The 15,638-nt window shown below is 40.9% G+C and overlaps 1 protein-coding gene across 1 annotated transcript in view; it reads left to right on the top strand.

The window, feature by feature from the left end:
• The window catches only part of LOC129822798 (receptor-type tyrosine-protein phosphatase N2-like), a 264,670-nt gene that overhangs the window by 44,904 nt on the left and 204,128 nt on the right, over positions 1-15,638 (top strand). The gene's annotated exons all lie outside the window — the stretch shown is intronic.

Below are 15,638 nucleotides of genomic sequence, written 5' to 3'. Positions count from 1 at the left end.
TTATTCTAAAATTCCTCATAAATCTACACACAATACTCCATAATGACAAAGCAAAAACAGGTTTTTAGAAATGTTTTCAAATGTATAAATTAAACAACAACTGAACTATCACATGAGTATTCAGACCCTTTACTCAGTACTTTGTTGAAGCACCCTTGGCAGCGATTACAACCTCGAGTCTTCTTGGGTATGACGCTACAAGCTTGGCACACCTGTATTTGGGGAGTTCTCCCATTCTTCTCTTTAGATCCTCTAAAGCTCTGTCAGGTTGGATGGGGAGCGTCGCTGCACAGCTTTTTTCAGGTCTCTCCAGAAATGTTAGATCGGGTTCAAGTCCAGGCTCTGGCTGGGCCACTCAAGGACATTCAGAGATTTGTCCCGAAGCCAGTCCTGCGTTGTCTTGGCTGTGTGCTTAGGGTCGTTGTCCTAGTCTGAGCACTCTGGAGCAGGTTTTCATCAACGATCTCTTTATCCTTTGCTCCGTTCATCTTTCCCTCCATCCTGACTAGTCTCCAAGTCATTGCTGCTGAAAAATGTCCCCACAGTATGATGCTGCCACCACCATGCTTCACCGTAGGGATGGTGCCGGGTTTCGTCCAGACGTGACGCTTGGCATTCAGGCCAAAGAGTTCAATCTTGGTTTCATCAGACCAGAGAATCTTGTTTCTCATGGTCTGAGAGGCCTTTAGGTGTCTTTGGCAAACTCCAAGCGCGCTGTCATGTGCCTTTTACTGAGAAGTGGCTTCCATCTGGCACCTCTACCATAAAGGCCTGATTGGTGGAGTGCTGCAGAGATGGTTGTCCTTGTGGAAGATTCTTCCTTCTCCACAGAGGAACTCTGGAGCTCTGTCAGAGTGACCATCGGGTTCTTGCTCACCTCCCTGACCAAGGCCCCTCTCCCCCGATTGCTCAGTTTGGCCAGGCGGCCAGCTCTGGGAAGAGTCTTGGTGGGTCCAAACTTCTTCCATTTAAGAATTATGGAGGCCACTGTGTTCTTGGGACCTTCAATGCTGCAGACAATTTTTGATACCCTTCCCCAGATCTGTGCCTTGACATAATCCTGTCTTGGAGCTCCATGGACAATTCCCTCAAACTCATGGCTTGATTATTGCTCTGACATGCACTGTTACTGTGGGACCTTATATAGACAGGTGTGTGCCTTTCCAAATCATGTCCAATCAATTGAATTTACCACAGATGGACTCCAATCAAGTTGTAGAAACAGCTCAAGGATGATCAATGGAAACAGGAGGCACCTGAGCTCAATTTCGAGTCTCATAGCAAAGGGTCTGAATACTTGTGTAAATAAGGTATTTCTGTTTTTTATTTTAAATACATTTGCAAACATTTCTAAAAAACAGGTTTTTTTTGTCATTATGGGGTATTGTTTGTAGATTCATTACATTTGTATTTATTTGATCTATTTTAGAATAAGGCGGTAATGTAACAAAATGTGGAAAAAGGGAGGGGGTCTGAATACTTACTGAACGCACTGTATGGAATTGGTTGCCATTTGGGATGTAAACCTGAGAGAAGCACCAGAGGTTCTATAAAAAACCGTTCAGCTCAAACAAAGCTGATAAGTCAAGTGTGAGACAAGCACCAAGTTTTTAGGGCCAAACACAAATTTGGGAAAATAAAGAAATGTAGAATATTTGTAGTGTTTTTTCATTGTTTAACATCTACACAGAAGCTCAGTCTCTCAGCCAAGTTGTCATGGTTATATATAGAGTATAGGAAGAATTGCCTCTGTAGTTTGCCTCTAGCTATGAGTGTTCATACCATTGAAAATGAAATGACATGTCCTGGGAGTAAAAATATGGAGAACACGCAGTATACACTACCAGTCAAAAGTTTTAGAACACCTCAACTTTCAAGGGTTTTTCTTTATTTTGACTATTTTCTACATTGTAGAATAATAGTGACGGCATCAAAACAATGAAATAACACATATGGAATCATGTAGTAACCAAAAAAGGGTTTAACAAATCAACGTATATTTTATATTTGAGATTCTTCAAATAGCCACCCTTTGCCTTCATGACAGCTTTGCACACTGTTGGCATTCTCTCAACCAGCTTCATGAGGTAGTCACCTGGAATGCATTTCAATTAACAGGTGTGCCTTCTTAAAAGTTAATTTGTGGAATTTCTTTCCTAAATACATTTGAGCCAATCAGTTATGTTGTGACAAGGTGGGGGGGTGTATACAGAAGATAGCCCTATTTGGTAAAAGAGAAAGTCCATATTATGGCAAGACCAGCTCAAATAAGCAAAGACAAATGACACTTCATCGTTATTTTAAGACGTGAAGGTCAGTCAAGAAACTTTGAATGTTTCTTCAAGTGCAGTCGCAAAAACCTTCAAGCGCTATGATGCAACTGTCTCTCATGAGGACCACCACAGGAATTGAAGACCCAGAGTTACCTCTGCTGCAGAGGATAAGTTCATTAGCTTTACCAGCCTCATAAATTGAAGCCCAAATAAATGCTTCACAGAGTTCAAGTAACAGAAACATCTCAACATCAACTGTTCATAGGAAACTGTGTGAATCAGGCCTTCATGGTCGAATTACTGCAAAGAAATCACTACTTAATTAAGGACACCAATAAGAAGAAAAGACTTGCTTGGGCCAAGAAACACGAGCAATGGACATTAGACCAGTGGAAATTTGTTCTTTGGTCTGGAGTCCAAACTGGAGATGTTTGGTTCCAACCGCCATGTCTTTGTGAGACGTGGTGTGGGTGAACGGATGATCGATACGCCATCCCATCTGGTTTGGTCTTAGTGGGACTATCATTTGTTTTTCAACAGGACCAAGACCCAACACACCTCCAGGCTGTGTAAGGGCTATTTTATCAAGAAGGAGAGTGATGGAGTGCAGCATCAGATGACCTGGACTCCACAATCCCCCTACCTCAAGCAAATCGAGATGGTTTGGGATGAGTTGGACCGCAGAGTGAAGGAAAAGCAGCCAACACGTTTTTAGCATATGTGGGAACTCCTTCAAGACTGTTGCAAAAGCATTCCAGGTGAAGCTGGTTGAGAGAATGCCAAGAGTGTGCAAAGTTGTCATCAAGGCAAAGGGTGGCTATTTGAAAAATCTCAAATCTCAAATATATTTTGATTTGTTTAACACTTTTTTGGGTACTACGTGATTCCACATGTGTTATACATAGTTTTGATGTCTTCACTATTATTCTACAATGTAGAAAAAAAGTAAAAAAGAAAAACCCTTGAATGAGTAGGTGTTCTAAAACTTTTGACTAGTTGTGTATCTCTGTCAGCCGAGTTTTCTTTTGTGAGGGTGGACACTTCGCAAACCACCGGAACTGTTAATGTTTTGCAAGTATAGACCCAGAAGTTAATCACACACCTGACTAAACTACACAAGCTTCTACTTCTGGGTTAACAAATATGACAACGTGTCACATCCTGAGTAGGGGGGAAATTGAGGCTTTGTTAATTTGGCCGTTGGGAAGAATTGTGTACAGTTGCATAGGTCAGGGGTACTCAAAGTGGCAGGGGTCCGGGGAGGTACTGCAAGGGGTTCGTGGCCAGATCTCAAAATATAAAAATGGAAGAAAAAAAACATGTATATTTTTGTACATCTCCGAGTAGGAGTGCTGGTCCAGGATCAGCTTCACCCTGTCCATCTAGGCTTATTCATTGTGATCTACATTCAAAAGGCAAAACTGATCTTAAATCAGCACTTCTGCTCTGAGACGCTTGATACATACAGTGTGGTCCGTGTTTTTCTGTCATATGTTTTAACAGATCCCAAGCCTAAACAAGACATCACATCGGTTTGATTTTTCTATACACCAGGAAACATAATGACTAAACATCTGGGTTTAAATGTTATTTTGCTTAATTTAGCCCCAATGAGTTTATTATAAAATCAATGCAACAAATTAGGTGAGGCTTGCAAAGGAACGCTTATATTGGATCTCCATCTTTTCACACTGATTCTATATTCCAAACTCCTAATATAAAGAAAAAGATGAAATAGTTATTTTGATCCTGGAATCTCTCTCTCTCTCTGTACATTACGCTCTGGCCTCACAGCGTGTAGACAGAGTTGAGATTATGTCTCTACCCTCATTTCCCTATTAACCCAATTTAGCAGGAGGGAACTGAGTGAGAGGAGGCACAGTGCTGAAATGAAAAATAGCGTTTGCGTTTAATAACCCTGACAGGTGTGCTTTACATAGTCTAATTAAAGGGAAATTGCTGACACCTCTCGAGCAGAATACCCAGAGGCTCTTTGGATAGAGAGTGTGGTGGTGAGGCCTTTCTTGCTTTATGTTGAAGATGAGACCGAGTGTGCTGAGCTACTGTCGTTTAACTAATGGAAAAGAAAGCAGAAGAGGATTCTTGAATGTATCCAAGAAGGATTTTGCCTGATAAAAGTGGTATTCTTCCATTTCAGCTGCAGGGAAATTGACTATCAGTTTTTAAATGCCAATCAATCAAATCAGGAGACCTGTCCAACGTGGGATTACAGCCAATGAGGTGAAGAGGGCACAGTGCGTGGAGATTGGTATTGCCTTTCCTCACCTAATATAGCCTCATATCCTCAGTCAATGAAATAGTGTTGGACAAATAGGTTTACATGGTGGAAATGTGTGCATCTCTAACGATTCAGAGAGCAATGCTGAGGGGTGTTATTGAGTAGCAGCTTTAATGTGGGCACCCTTATTCATATCTAAGATTATGCTCTGTCACTCTATAGACCCATTCACTCATAATGAATAACACTGTGAGAAGAGTGTGTGGTTGTATAACTAGCTCTGCCACTTAGTCTCTGCTTGCGGTCCCTGAAGAACTTACCTTGTTTATTGGTTCAACCTTACTCTGTTTCTCATTCAGCCTGGCTGCTAGCTTGGCAGTCATTGACACAGGAGGGAGATTTCTAGAGGGAAGTCATTTCACCATCACCAGGAAATGGCCCCTTTTCTGTGGCAGAGAATTTTTGGCGAAACTCTTAGTGTCTCCATTAACTCAGTGTAAAAAATTGCAGTACATTTACAGCATACGATTGACAGTTAGCTACTGTAATTCTATATTACAGTACTGTAAAGAGCAATACATTATAGGGGCTCAATTATATTTACAGCAGCATATTGTGAATTATGGTGCATTGTGGGAAAATGTTGTGGGGGCGGGGTAAGAATCTCTGGTTCATATTTTTTTTTTGAGGTGTGCCTTATAAGAGGCTGTATTTGTTGCACCCATTAGTGAGAATGCTGTACCCCACATAATACAGTACTATACCGTATTTAAAAAAATCTAAAAACATAATTCTACATTAGCTTACTTTCTATTGTGCTACCAGTAATTTATGGTAATTCATTGCAACCCCACAAACTCCAGTACTGTATTTTGGTAATATTAAAACCCTTTCCTGTAAATCAACAGTAATTTAAAGTAATTCATTACAACCCCACAGACTCCAGTACTGCATTTTGGTACTCTAAAAACCGTTTCCTGTAAATCAACAGTAATTTACTGGCTACTGGCTGCCAGTAATTTACTGTAATTCAGTATGTTAGGGTTTGTTCCTTTCGTCCTTGTCAATCATTGGCTCATTGGTGAAATTAGCATGATGACAATATCTTTAATTAAATAATTCAAAAACCTTTATTAATGCAATTGCAGACAGAAGTTGACAAACAGGAACGTAGCAAGCATGTTTCCGAGTAAGTTCTGCATCAAACCAAAAGCCTCAAGTTGTTTTGTTACACCCTCAGTCTAGCCTGGTGATGTCACTTCCTACGTCATTACCTTTTTACTCCTGAGACCAAAACCCTGCCTACCAAGCTATATAAACAATGGCTTTTAGTGTTATCTAAAACTTAGCAGATAACGTCCTCTCCCCAAAGTTGATTTATTGTGGAATGTTTGACTAGTCTTATCTCCTCCACTCCCCTGCAGAGCTCCTTCTTCACAGTCACACATTTTTCTAGAGGGACCTCTTTATAATGAGTCAGATAAAGAGAATTAGAAAACAACTGTGGAACAATATTAAAACCTCATAATGAAGATATATATTGTTAATCTGTAGTCTAGGACCCTATAAGTGTAAGGTGGGAGGGGTTTTATAACTCCTCCCCTTCTATTAATACAACATAAGTATAATCAATTATTCTAATACTTCAAACATTTTGGTACAACTCTTATCATGACCCCTAGGTGAACCCGACAAGTACCACCCCACAGAATAAAGTACCATACTGTATTTTTGGAGCGGCAAAAACTTGTAACACTAATGGGCGCAGGGTATTGTTTTTTTCTTGCTCATTAAAATATTTTGACGAGTGCCTTGAGGCTATTTGTTGCACCCATTATTAAGAGTGCAGTACCAATTGAACTGCTATGTGGTAGAAGTGCACTAACAATTGAATGTGTGTTGGCACATTGCTAATATTGCAATTACAGTAGCATTAACTTTCTAACAGTATAGTAGGCTAACTTTACAGTATTGTACTGTATCGTTGCTCTGATATTACAGCAACTTACAGAAAGCTGGAGACAAGTTACTGTGACTATTACAGTAATTCCAGAGATGGGAAGGATACATCAAAAAGTATCTTGTTACAAATGCAAAATATCTTGAAGACCAATGTATCCTTAATGACAACAACATTCACATTTTTTAAATTCAAGATACTTTGCTCCCAGATGTCTGTTTCTGGTGAGCACTTAAAGAAAACAATCTTCATGCTTTAAACCAGAAACTTGTGTGAGAAGCATAGACTGCATTGGTTAAGGGCTTGATTGCCCCCCCCCCCCCCCCCCCCCCCCCCCCCCCCCAATCTAGATCCTTGTGTAGTCTGTTAAGAGCTTCCTACTTCATATAGACCTCGCTTCATCTTCCTTTTTCTGCTCCAATCTAATCAACCGATATCACTAAACAATGTCACTTAACATAGACCTACTGTGTCATACTGTGTAGCCCGTAGCTTGTAATTACGAGGTTACAATTGTAAATCAATGTGGGTTACCATGTTTATTCAGATTGAAATAGTCTGAACCCCAAATGGCACCCTATTTCCGATTTGGCTCTGGTCAAAACTAGTGCACTATGTAGGGAATATGGTGCCATTTGGGATGCTGCCAGGGACATTTCCAATGGTATTGTCTCCAGGGCCTGTTTCTCCCAACTTCAGATTGACAGGTCTCCTCCTGAAATGCTTACTGTCCTTGGTTGCCTGTCAGCTTTAGTGATCCGTTGTGTTATCCTTAAGCATTAGTGCTCACAGATAAATTATTTTACTGGTGGTAGGATTCTGTCTGTCTGTCACAATGGGGAAGGATAGCAGGTCTGGATTGAGAATTATTTACCTGGGGGAAAAAAAAGCCTCTTATGTCTGTCAATCTACATTCTACTGATTTCTTTTCCAAGGCCTCACACACTAAACAACTCTATTGATGTGTCCCAAATCGCACCTTCTTCCTTATATAGTGCATTACTTTTGGTCATGTAACGAAACTCTAAATCCTCCTCCTCCTCAGACGAGGAGAGGAGAGAGGGATCTGAAGACCAATGTGCAGCGAGGTATGATGACATGATTTATTTAAGACACGACAAAACAACAAACACGACGTAGACAGAAAACGAACTATACTTGAATCAACTACAAAACAAATAAACGATGAAAACAGACCTGGACACGAACTTACATATAACGTGAAGAACGCACGAACAGGTACACGACTACAAACAAACGCTACAGTCCCGTGTGGCACGAACATACATACTGACACAGGAGACAACCACCCACAAACAAACAGTGTGAAAACACCTACCTTAATATGGCTCTCAATCAGAGGAAATGAAAACCACCTGCCTCTAATTGAGAGCCATATCAGGTCACCCTTAAACCAACATAGAAACAGAAAACATAGACTGCCCACCCAAACTCACGTCCTGACCAGCTAACACATACACAAACTAACAGAAAACAGGTCAGGAACGTGACATAACCCCCCCCCTCAAGGTGCGTACTCCGAACGCACCACCAAAAGTCTAGGGGAGGGTCTGGGTGGGCATCTGACCATGAGCAGCCAGATCCGTCAGCCAGCCATGAGCAGCCAGATCCGTCAGCCAGCCATGAGCAGCCAGATCTGTCAGCCAGCCATGAGCCGTCCAGCCAGGATCTGCCCATTATCCCGGTGCTGCCCCTTATCCCGGTGCTGCCCCTTATCCCGGTGCTGCCCCTTATCCCGGTGCTACCCCTTATCCCGGTGCTGGTCCTTATCCCGGTGCTGCCCTTTATCCCGGTGCTGCCCCTTATGACTATGGTGGGGTGGGGACCACGACCAGTGCCGTGGAAGGAAGCCCACCCAGACCCTCCCCTAGACTATGTGTTGGTGCGTCCGGAGTTCGCGCCTTAAGGGGGGGGTTATGTCACGCCCTGGCCTTAGTATTGTTTGTTTTATTTATTATTTTAGTTAGGTCAGGGTGTGACATGGGGTATGTGTGTATTTTGGGGTATTATATGGTAGAGGGGGTGTTTGGTGTAGTTTATGGTTTGGTGTTGAGTGTATGTGTCTAGCTGTGTCTATGTTGGGTGTAGTTCTAGGAAAGTCTATGGTGGCCGGAATGGGTTCTCAATTAGAGACAGCTGATTTCGGTTGTCTCTAATTGGGAGCCATATTTAAGGCTGCCATGGGCTTTAGCTGTTTGTGGGTCATTGTTTGTGTATATGTATAGTTCGACGTAAGTAGTTTGTGTGTGCACTTACGTTTGAAGTTTTCACGATCGTTTGTTGTTTTCGTTAGTGTTGTATAAGTGTGTAGTGTTCATCTTCGTCGTTGCTATTAAAAAAGAAGATGTATTCAAATCATGTTGCGCCTTGGTCCGTCAATCCACCACACGATCGTGACAGGTCAACTTATGGTTACTTTCTGTGCTCTCGTCATGTAATGTGTGCATGCACGGGGACACACAGATATTTTTTTTTTTTTCAGCTGAATACTCCTGTAGCCTTGGCAAAGCAATATTGGAAAGGTGTGCTCTGCCGTCCATCAGCGTTTTAGCTCAGACCCCAGTGATTTGTTCAGACGTTGTTTTGTCCCTCTTTTGGCATGTTACCTACTTGTCATACACATATTTAATTATAAGTGTCTCAGTATTTGGTAACTCTGCAGTTTTGCGTGTTGTCTTTTGTTTGTTCAACTCTCCGTGTGGCCCACAAAAACCATGTACTGCTCGTTCAAGCGTGAAATTAAAACACAGTTTGAAATACATAAAAAGGTCAGAGTGTTAGGTGTCTTTTTGGCGAGCAAAACGCAAAAGCGAAGGTATAACACTGTGTACAGATCCCTATGCGTTGTACAATACCTCGAGTTTTCCTGTATTTAGGCGGGAAACAACTGTGAAGGAGCTGTACTCTATTGCGTGTTTGAGTCTGTTATTAATTAACTTTTACTGCAGTGGGTTAAATCAGGGTCACACAGTGTTTCTTAGTAGTCTTAAACAATTCTACTTTGAAACAAAAGTATACACCTCACACAGGTTTAAAACCTGTACCATGTCAGATATAGAGTTGAAATATATTCAATTTTGAATTTGCATCCCAACATTACACTTTATATACATCACACAAGACTGAAATATAACAAAACCATTTGACATAGAAACACCAGATTGTTTGGCGGGCTTTTAAAATAATGTTTAATTATTGCTCCAAGGAGAGAACAAGGATCTTACTTCCAAGGTAAAAACCCTCGATTCCAACATGGATTCTCTACTCAGGGAACACAGGGTGATGAGTGAGTCGCTACTAGACATACAAAGCCAAAGCCTGCGTGAAAATCTATTGTTTTCTGGGATTCCTGAGGACGCATCAAATAATCCAGAGGGGGCGATCAGAGAGTTCATGCAATCCGCCTTGAAACTTCGTCTAGAGACTGTAAACAAGGTGGCTTTCCGCCGAGTGCACAGACTTGGAGCTCGGAGCGACAAGACCAAGAGTCCCCGACCTACAGTTAGCCAAAAACATTTAAACTAATTTTTTCACAATTCCTGACAGTCTGTACAGTCTGCTGTCATTCTGATCTAAGAATATTACTCCTGCTTATTATGAAGAAAAAATACATCTGTTTAACTTTGTAAAGTAAAGGTGTGTTTAGAATTATTTTTGTTGTATTAATGCTATTTAATCTCTCCTCAGACTAATATTATTCTGTTTGTCCTGTGGGTACCTTTGCCACTGTTCCATCCCTTGTGTATTGCGCTGTCTTGGTGTATTTTTCTAGTAAAAATTCCCTGTATTAGGTAAATTAGTATCATCACTTTATTTTAAGAATGTGAAATATCAGAATAATAGTAGAGAAAATTATTTATTTCAGCTTTTCTTTCTTTCATCACATTCCCAGTGGATCAGAAGTTTACATACACTCAATTAGTATTTGGTAGCATTGCCTTTAAATTGTTTAACTTGGGTGAAACGTTTCGGGTAGCCTTCCACAAGCTACCCACAATAAGTTGGGTGAATTTTGGCCCATTCCTCATGACAGAGCTGGTGTAACTGAATCAGGTTTTATAGGCCTCCATGCTCGCACACGCTTTTTCAGTTCTGCCCACACATTTTCTATAGAATTGAGGTCAGGGCTTTGTGAAGGCCACTCCAATACCTTGACTTTGTTGTCCTTAAGCCATTTTGCCACAACTTTGGAAGTATGCTTGGGGTCATTGTCCATTTTGAAGACCCATTTGCGACCAAGCTTTGACTTCCTGACTGATGTCTTGAGATGTTGCTTCAATATATCCAGATAATTTGTGGAGTGCACCAGTCTATTTTGTGAAATGCACCAGTCCCTCCTGCAGCAAAGCAACCCCACAACATGATGCTGCCACCCATGTGCTTCACGGTTGGGATGGTGTTCTTCGGCTTGCAAGCCTCCCACTTTTTCCTCCAAACATAACAATGGTCATTATGGCCAAACAGTTCTATTTTTGTTTCATCAGACCAGAGGACATTTCTCCAAAAAGTACGATCCTTGTCTGCATGTGCAGTTGCAAACCGTAGTCTGGCTTTTTTATGGCGGTTTTGGAGTAGTGGCTTCTTCCTTGCTGAGCGGCCTTTCAGGTTATGTCGATATAGGACTCGTTTTACTGTGGATAAAGATACTTTTATACCTGTTTCCTCCAGGATCTTCACAGGGTCCTTTGCTGTTGTTCTGGGATTGATTTGCACTTTTCGCACCAAAGTACGTTCATCTCTAGGAAACAGAATGTGTCTCCTTCCTGAGCGGTATGATGTCTGTGTGGTCCCATGGTGTTTATACTTGCATACTATTGTTTGTAGAGATGAACGTGGTACCTTCAGACGTTTGGAAATTGCTCCCAAGGATGAACCAGTCTTGTGGAAGTCTACAATTATGTTTCTGAGGTCTTGGCTGATTTCTTTTGATTTTCCCATGATGTCAAGCAAAGAGGCACTGCATTTGAAGGTAGGCCTTGAAATACATCCACAGGTACATCTCCAATTGACTCAAATTATGTCAATTAGCCTATCAGAAGCTTCTAATGCCATGACATAATTTTCTTGAATTTTCCAAGTTGCTTAAAGGCACAGTCAACTTAGTGTATGTAAGCTTCTGACCCACTGGAATTGTGATACAGTGAATTATAAGTGAAATAATCTGTCTGTAAACAATTGTTGGAAAAATAACGTGTCATGCATGTGCCAAAACTATAGTTTTTTAACAAGACATTTGTGGAGTGGTTGAAAAACGAGTTTTAATGACTCCAACCTAAGTGTATGTTAACTTCTGACTTCAACTGTATCATCGCAAAATTTGAACACTACCAACAAAATGAGCTGATCAAAAGCAGAGGAAGGGAGCTTAAAGGGACCAAATTCGGTCTCAATGACCAATTTCCCTGGGAGATAAACAAACATCGCAAGAGGCTGTATCCTCTACAGAGGCAACATAGGGAGATGGGTAAGCGTACCTTTCTCATTGTGGACTAACTCTTAATAGATGGACAGCTCTTCCGAGACAGAACCATAACACCATGGCTGTACTAAATTCTACGGGGACGTAAGGTTACGGGACAAACGTATGGGAACTGTAAAAATATCTGAACACTATGACGTTGATATGAACACACGCACTCAATTACATGCTCGCTTACACATACAGACTTATACACACACATTTGATGTCTCTCTCTTCTCTCCCTCTCTCCCCTTTCTCTCTATTGTCGAGAAGTGTTCTATAATGTAATATGTTTTTTGTTCGTCTATCTTTTCTATGTCTTTGTCTACATGTTTATCAATGTTTACAACAAGCAAGGGGATGAAATCAGAACAGGGACATTGGGGGAAAATTCCATATTGTACGGGACACATTTGTACTATAGTGAAGCCGTCTCTATAGTAATGCAAGGTCTCTTTCATGATCATGTGAAACGTCAATAGCTATGGAAATGATGTTAAAGGTAATTATGATGCCACTATGATGGTGATACAATAGGGATTACAATTATCATCCTGAATATTAAGGCTATACTCACTTCATGTTACACACATAGACACTCAACCATGCAAATTGGCTGGGTTATTATTTATTTGGACATCACACATTATAGTCTTACTCTTATCCAGGCATTATACACACTCACTAAATCACATCCAATTTCATACACATCCACCTACTCAGATTTACTACACACATAATATCTTGATTCAATTTTCTAACATCTGTGGCATTGGCTCACAGGCAAACAGGCAAGGGAATAAAACAAATATTCCTGGAACCTGTTTCTTGAATTCTAAATATCAGACATTTGACATAACACCTCTTTTACAGGCACAAATGTTGGTCAATTTAGATTGACAATAGTATTTAGTTATGATAAGTGTACAATATTACGTATTGGATCTTTAAAAAATACTACTTTTACATTACCCTGCAGTTTACCTATAAAATGGGCTGACGGTGAAGGAGTCATAACTGGTATTTATATCACAAAATATATAAATGGGCTGCGCGATGAATGGAATGGAATTATCTTTTTTATTTTGGAGGTGGGGAATGGAATTATTTTAAAAAATCTCGGTCGGGGGGGGGGACTGTGGGGGTGGGTCTTGGATGGTTGAGGGGCGGCTCTTGGAGAACTGTGTGGGGGATCTTGGAGGGCTGGTGGGAGATCTGTCAATGTGCCCTTGAGCAGGGCGTTGACCCTGGTTGCTTCTGTGTGTCGCTCTGGATGGAAGTCTGTTCGATGACTAATGTGATGTAGTTGTTGAGCACCTTCACTGCAAGTATATTGTATGTTTTAAATATTCAATAAAAATACATTTAAAAAAATGTGCTGATTAAAAATGTGTTGCACAATAGCCTATGCCTACACAATTGGGCACTGTGGACTAGGTGTCCAATCTGACACACAGACACATATAAAAACATTAACTCATTACCTTGAATCTTTCTTACTAGAACCTGCTGTAAATAAACCACTTTTAATCATTTGACTGTCATTCAGAAAGTTATTTTCTGAATCAGCTGATGATTGTTGTTGAACATTTTCCCACAGGCCTAACTATACAGCTGGACACCTAATGCACATCCAACATGTACTATCTCCAAAATACATTCATTAAAATGAAAATACATTCTAGAAATTAGATATAGACCAAGATATAGTATAGGTTGTTTTAAGCCTTCAGCCTTTTTATAGGCCACAATATTCTACCCATATGAATGAAAATTAGGCCATAACTGAACCAACTTCTGTAGGCTATACTGTATTTACAATATTCTGCCCATGTGAACGAATGTATATACAATATTTATAGCCATAAATTATTGAATTAAAAGTAGTAAAAATTCACATTATTTCACATTATTCAATAACACTCATAAATCCAACCACGCAAAAGGCTGCAGCTCACTTCACAGCTTCCCCAGGGCTTCACAGCTTCCCCGGGAAACTCAACATATTGTAGCCTCGCAGGGAGGAAAGAGTAGCAGACGAAGGATTTCGCTTCTGCTGCAGTGTTCGCGGTGGAATATAACTCGTTGCGGCTGTGCTTCGATCCATACCTGAGTCTCCATAATGCTTTCGTTTTGTTTGGTGTCTTTCTTTAGGGAAATCAATTGAGACCTAGGTCCCTTTCACAAGTGAGCCATGAACAATACACAATTTAAAAAAGGCACAAGAGCCAATCCATCAAAGCATGTGCAGTCCTCCAGGCCAAGTTTGATGTGGTCCATCACATTCATTTTTTTAAGCGATTAGGTAAGCAACACTTTAAAAATCATCTCTGCATTTTGTAATTCTATCGGCCTAGGGGATACTTGTAGAAAATGTAGAGCAATGACAGAGTACAATACTGTAAAATGTCCCTACTATACTGTAAGAAAGTTAATGTTACTGTAGTCATGTTGGTATTTTACTCTAATTACATGGGATTTGTGCAAGCAGGTTGGCTGCTAGGTATGTGTATATTACAGCATATTTATGAATATTTGGTGTTTTATATCACTTGCGCTTCTAGTGGCCTAAATAAAGGCTTCCAAACTGTCTGTAATGAAAACAAAACAGATCTGTAAAAAAAAACAGATCAAAACGACAATGCTTAACATTCAACCATAAATTATAAGAGTTAATGCAGTCTACGCTGTTTTAAGGTCCTTACCACTGAATAGTGTCTGTTCAAGGTGCGTAGGAGTCAAAGTAAGAATACTTCAAGAGACGGAGAACAGCACACTGTCAAAAAAGGAATAAATACAAAACTGAGGCTTGCATGCTAAATAAAGATGTTTATTAAAACACGGTGCCCAGAAAATATTAGTGTAAGAAAGTGCATGAATGTGCAACAAATATACCCTCTTACAAGGCACACCTCAAAATACACGACATGACCAGAAGTATGTGGACACCTACTCGTCGACCATCTCATTCCAAAATCATGGGCATTAATATGGAGTTGGTCCCCCCTTTGCTGCTATAACAGCCTCCAGTCTTCTGTGTAGGCTTTCCACTAGATGTTGGAACATTGCTGCGGGGACTTGCTTCCATTCAACCCCAAGAGCATTAGTGAGGTTGGACACTGATGTTGGGCGATTAGGCCTGGCTCGCAGTCGGCGTTCCAATTCATCCCAAAGGTGTTCAATGGGGTTGAGGCCAGTCAAGTTCTTCCATACCGATCTCAACAAACCATTTCTGTATGGACCGGGGGCATTGTCATGCTGAAACAGGAAAGGGCCTTCCCCAAACTGTTGCCACAAAGTTGGAAGCACAGAATCGTCTAGAATATCAATGTATGCTGTATGTAGCATTACGATTTAGCCTAGCCCGAACTATGAAAAACAGCCCCAGACCAATAATCCTCGTTCACCAAACTTTACAGTTGGCACTATGCATTGGGGCAGGTAGTGTTCTCCTGCCACCCGCCAAACCCATATGTGTCTGTCGGACTGCCAGATGGTGATGCGTGAGAACGCGTTTCCACTGCTCCAGAGTCCAATGATGGCGAGCTTTACACCACTCCAGCAGACGCTTGGCATTGCACATGGGGATCTTAGGCTCCTGACAAACAGTTTTTGTGCTGATGTTGCTTCCAGAGGCAGTTTGGAACTCAGTAGTGAGTGTTGAAACCGAGAACAGGCGATTTT

This window comes from Salvelinus fontinalis, chromosome 25, assembly GCF_029448725.1.
Source record: "Salvelinus fontinalis isolate EN_2023a chromosome 25, ASM2944872v1, whole genome shotgun sequence".
Lineage (NCBI taxonomy): Eukaryota > Metazoa > Chordata > Actinopteri > Salmoniformes > Salmonidae > Salvelinus > Salvelinus fontinalis.
The sequence above is the reverse complement of the archived record's forward strand: the minus strand, read 5'-3'. Positions and strand labels throughout refer to the sequence as shown.